Source organism: Argopecten irradians, chromosome 9 (assembly GCF_041381155.1).
Source record: "Argopecten irradians isolate NY chromosome 9, Ai_NY, whole genome shotgun sequence".
Taxonomy (NCBI): Eukaryota; Metazoa; Mollusca; class Bivalvia; order Pectinida; family Pectinidae; genus Argopecten; species Argopecten irradians.
This window is the reverse complement of record NC_091142.1, coordinates 34,584,954-34,591,089: the sequence shown is the minus strand read 5'-3', so window position 1 is coordinate 34,591,089 and position 6,136 is coordinate 34,584,954.

Below are 6,136 nucleotides of genomic sequence, written 5' to 3'. Positions count from 1 at the left end.
AGGGCCAGGTGATAGACTAGGTCAAACCAAGGTCACAGAACATTATATTGATACTGGGGACTCTAAACCCATAAAACTTCCACCTAGACGACTCTCACCCACCCAGAAACAGGTAGTAGAGCAAGAGTTAGGAAAAATGTTGGAAAATGACATCATAGAGCCTAGCACTAGTCCCTGGGCAGCCCCTGTAGTACTAGTTAAGAAAAAAGACGGCACAGTACGATTTTGTATAGATTATCGCCGTTTAAACACCGTTACCAGAAAAGATGCCTATCCCTTACCATTAATAGAGGATGCCCTGGATACCCTTTATGGGGCGAAATGGTTCAGTACACTAGATTTAGCCAGTGGGTATTGGCAGTGCAGTATGAACGAGGGGGACAAACCAAAAACCGCGTTCGCAACCCACAAGGGTCTTTATCAATTCAAGGTCATGCCATTTGGCCTCTGTAACGCCCCTGCAACATTTTCACGAATGATGCAGTTAGTTTTAGGGGGGTTTCAGTGGACCAAATGTCTTTGCTACCTAGATGATGTTATAGTATTTGGAACCACCTTTCAGACTGCACTGTCAAACCTCAGGGAAATTTTTGATTGTTTGAGGCAGGCTAACTTATCCTTGAAAGGGAAAAAATGTACCCTGTTTCAGACGGAAGTAGAATATTTGGGCCACTTAGTGTCAGAAGCCGGCATAAGCTGCAACCCTGAAAAAATAAAGGCCGTCGCTGAGTGGCATCAGCTATGAACGTTACAGAGGTTCGAAGCCTTTTGGGTCTGGCTGGATACTACCGTCGCTTTATTCCCCATTTTTTCAACAGTTGTCTCCCCCTTGACAGCCTTAACCAGTAAATCAAACAAATTTGAATGGGATAGTCAATGTCAGCTTGCTTTCGAGAATTTAAAGGAGCTACTGACCAGCGCCCCTATCTTTAGCATACCCCAACACCCAGGGTGACTTTATTCTGGATACAGATGCCAGTAATACCGGTTTGGGGGCAGTTTTGTCTCAGGTTCAGAACGGGGAGGAAGTGGTGATAGCATACGCTAGTAAAACACTAAACAGGGCTCAGAGAAACTATTGTACCACTCACAAAGAGTTATTGTCTGTAGTCACTTTCCTGCGACATTTTAAACACTTTTTGTTAGGGAAAAGGTTTCTGATACGTACAGATCATGCAGCATTGGTTTGGTTGAAAAAGTTTAAAGAACCAGAGGGTATGTTGGCTCGGTGGATCAGCGTGATAGATATGTACGATTGTGAAATTAGACATAGACAAGGGAGTCTACATCATCTTTCGCGTAGACCCAATAGGCCTTGTAAAAGGGATGGGTGTCCTGACTGTTCAGCTAGAGGTCAAGATAGCAAGGAAATAGGTCTGGGGTCGGACAGTGGTCAAAGTGATGGGGATGAAGATGTTGGGGTCAGTGATCTCCACGAAGATGGCTTGCCACCTGTCGGAGTGAACGTAGTAGGTGATTCTCAGGGTATAACCAGTAATTGGATAGATACATGGGGCTGGGATAAAATTAGAGAATGGCAAGATCAGGACGAGTATATACATCAAGTTAGGAACCTTAAAGCTCACCTTTCACAGGCACCGAGTAGGAAGGGTATGAGTGCATATCCATATGAGGTCAGAGTTTATTGCCAACTCTGGGACAGACTGTTAATTCGGGAAGGGGTGTTGTGTGTAAAGGATAGCAATGAAACCGATCGGGTGATATACAGGATTGTGGCCCCTGATAAGATCAGAAGAGAAATCCTATTACAACTACATGATTCCAAAACTTCCGGTCATCTGGGAAGGGACAGAACCACAGAACTAGTTAGAAAACGGTTTTATTGGCCGGGACTTTCTGAAGATGTCCGTAGGTGGTGTCGAACCTGTAATCAGTGTGCTAAACGTAAGCCAGGTCCAGGTTTAGGTCGATCTCCATTGAGGCCTTCTATAGCCCAAGTCGGTCAACCCTTAGATCGGATAGCAGTAGACATTTTAGGAGGTTTACAGGAAACGGAAAATGGAAATGTTTGCATTATCGTAGTCAGTGACTATTTCACCAAATGGGCTGAGGCATATGCAGCAAAAGATCATACTGCGCTCACAGTAGCCGATAAAACTATGCACTGAGTTTTTTTGGTAGGTTTAGTGTTCCAAAACAGTTACATTAGGATAGGGGTCGATAATTCGAGAGCGAACTGTTTAGGTTAGTTTGTGAAAGATTAGGGGTAGAAAAGACTAGAACAACGCCATACCGACCCCAGTCAGATGGATTAGTAGAAAGGCTGAATAGAACCCTGCTACAAATGTTGTCCATGTATGTTAACGACCATCTTAACGATTGGGATGAACAGCTCCCGTATGTACTTACTGCCTATAGAGCCAGTCCCCATGTAAGCACTGCGGCCCTGCAGATAGGGCGTTAGAATTGTACCTGCTGCCCCTATTGCATGATCGTAAAAGGCGACTAAATTTAGGATCTTATCTTTTCTCTTCTTCCTAACTGACTTTATCTTTCCTAATGCCTCCCTTGGCACCGCCTCACTTTTGGCCTTGAGTTGAGCGTTCGCCCCTGTGAGGAAGGCTCTGGGTTCTGTCCCCTAGCCGAGTCACACCAAAGTATATTAAAGTGGTAGTTTCTGCTCCTGCTTAGCGTTCAGCATACAGGGAGTGGGACGACTGGTTCGCCCCGTTGTTAGTATAATGTGACCGGATGGGGTGTGTTGCTTGGTGTCTTCGGCGGCATGCATCAGTGATGTAGCACTATAAAAAGGGCAACAGTTCCACTATACAAGAAGACACAACACGAACATACCGCAGTCTCCCAGTACACTCACCTTGCACAACATACACGCAACACACCGCATACATGGGAGGCCGTCCTTACATGACCATAGCTGTTAATAGGACGTTAATAAATCAAACAAACAAACAATGTAAGCACTGGTTGTAGCCCCAATCTTCTTATGCTAGGCAGGGAAATCAATTTGCCATTAGATATTATGGTAGGGGGGTCCGGAGAATGAAGCGGAAGTCTGTTGCTACAATATGTACGTGGACTGGCTACAACACGCCTTGAGAGAAGCATTTGGTTTAGCTAGGGAAAAATTAGGAGTGTCCGCATCTCGGCAAAAGAATTACTATGATAGGGGACTGAAAGCTAGGAAATATCAGATAGGGACCTTTGTCTGGAGATGGTACCCGCCAGCACTAAATAACAAACTTGGTATGGGGTGGTCAGGACCTTTTAAAGTAATAGGGAAGTTATCAAGTGTTACCTATGAAATTCAGAAGACCCCCCAGCATAGGTCAGTAACAGTTCATGTGGACCATATAAAACCCTATTTGGGAAGGGAGATACCAGGGGATTGGGTGGAAGCTGATATAACAGCTGGCCCATGAGGCGAGGACACCGGGATTTCCGATGAGGGAGGGGAGGGGGATGTGAGAAAAGAGATAAGTAGGGAAGCTTTACAGGAGGAAGAAGAGATAAATGACACCCGTGAGAACGAGGGCAGGGAGGGTGATAAAACCAAAGAAGATATTTTCTCCACAGTGAACTTTTCACAATGAATTGCATAATGTTGTTCCGACCCTATTTTATATTTGCAGGTTATGATGGATATTTATGGACATCACCATTGGAAGGGAGGAGCGAGAGGATATCGATTGTGATATACGAGTGAAATGGAAGGAGGGCGGCATGGCGTGTCCTGTCCGGGAGTGTGGGGCCAGAGTATATACTAGACGTATAAGCAGATGAAGTCCCACTGGTTTGAACTACATACACCGGAACTGGTGAAAAACCCAGTGTGGTAGTTGCAGTGCTATACACAATATTTATCGCCATCAACTGACGAGACATTATATGTTGAGGCATAGACTTAGGCCAGAGGAGGCGAAGGAGGTGTTTCAGAGGATTGAGGGGAAGTGGCTACCGAACACCAGGTTCATTTCCCCGGGGGATGTGTTGATACCTGTAAGGCCAGTTACTGGGAGATTGGCAGCGTATAGGGAGGGAGTTGCTCGCAGGAGGCGAGAAGCTGCTGTGGCTGGCCTTGCAGAGGTCAATCCTTCCCCGTACACCAGTGCAGGGATGAGTTGGTGAGGTTTCGAGTGAGGGAGGGACGGTATATTGCCACGACAACAGCCAGGGGACGGGGAGCCACCGGAGGGGAGGAAATAATCTATACAGGAGATGAGGATTACCTTGACCTTATGGAAGACTGACGCGAGATGCGGGACGTGAACGATAGTGTATAATTGTGGCGAGAGCAACCAATACGGACAATACTGTGGTATGAACTATGAACTCTGTTAAGTTTGGGCGTGTTGAACTGTTTTTGTACTCTTGTGAAATATATATATATCCATAAGTATATCCATATATATATATGTGTTAGCATTGGCTATTGCCTAATGATGTTACATTGTACTATATTTTTGATAAGATTTATAAACATTTCATTGTTTTCCGATTTTTGAAGTAGAATCTATTTTTGTACTTCGCATTTTTGCAATTTGTTTTTCTTAACCTGTACATTCATAGTTTTTGATTATATCATTATGCAGCCAACGGTTTTTTAAAGAAGGGAAGTGTGTAGCAGGGCTTGTAAATAATTTGTGTTTTATGGGAATATATATGGTGTCGTGGTCCTGTGCTAGTTGTAAGAGTGCGTGTGTATCTTGTACACGTGTAGCTGTCGTGCATAATATGTCATTGTATCGAGCGCCTGTGTTGTGTTTCCGTCTTCGTATTGTTCGATCGTGCATGTATTGTTATAGTCGGCTATATATAGGGGTGTTCTATCCATTTCATTGCGGTGTACTGAAGGATTGAGTTCCTGAACCTAATAGGTTTTAGATAGAGGTGGGTAATAGGAAGCAGGAAGGGGGCATGTTTATAGGTATAGGGTGGTAGGGTTGTAGGTGGGGTATGGAGGGGTTGACGGGGGATATATTGTAAATATATGTGTTAGTCTCATCGTTGTTGGGCCCTACGTCTTGTGTAAAACATCGTTTAATATGTAAAAATGGCATTATAAATAAATATTGTTACGTGTTAAAAGTATTTGTCTCGTTTTCTTTCACCGGCAAAAATCAAGCAAAACCCTACGAACCTGGGTTGAAACACACAGGTAGGGAGCCGGGTGTAGTTTGTTGTTATTAACAAACTGGGCCCGTCTCGCTCCTGTTACATATATTTAAATATCAAACGTATGAAATGTATACTGTATGCAGTAGCCAGAGCTTTCCAGACAGTCTTGATATTGCGCGCTATGATATAATTGTCTACAAAGCTCTGGCATCTACATAGACGATATATTCCATACGAAGATAGCTTAATGCTTATTGTTACATTACCACGCCAATAACCCTTGAAAACGCGTATATTTCATCCACACGGAAAGTATTTGGTATACGGTAACATGATAATCGGTTTATGTATTTGTGCACTTCATCCTCAGTTGTAGTTTTTGTCCTTTGAATTTGAGGCGGACGGCGATATGTCTAAACTGTAAATAAAATATTGTCGGTGATTACTGAAGTATAACAGAATTGACAGTAAAAGGAATAATTTGAATGCTAGTTTTAAATCCCCTTACACTTATTATTGAAATTCGGTCGAGTCCCGTGCACTTTTATTATCACTTAATGCATGTTTGTACGTCTGTATTTGCAATGTTTTTGATATCTAGGATATTTTGGTGACGACGTGTTGTCTTGAAATTTTTTATTTTGTGTTAGTTAAATACTAAAGTGGTATTCATAGTATTGCTGACGACGACATTTTCGACAGTCTTTGGGATAAATAGAAGACAAATCATCTCTGATATTCCTATTAAATGCTGCATTACGTTTTGTGCCTTTACTCTCTCAAATACACCATACCTCAACTCTGAGAGGACACGGATGCACAACTGTAGATTTTCATTTGTACGAACCGAGACCCTCATACGTGTAAACAAACATGAGTTTAGCCAGGTATCCGTGATAAACAGGTGACCTTTGTAAGTTTACATGATGTACATAAAAATGACACTGCGTCAGAGTACACCATGTTACAGTATCCTGTAACCCGGTTGTGGAGTAAAGCACTTAAAACTTTTAGTTGTTATGGAAATAGCAGTAGATCA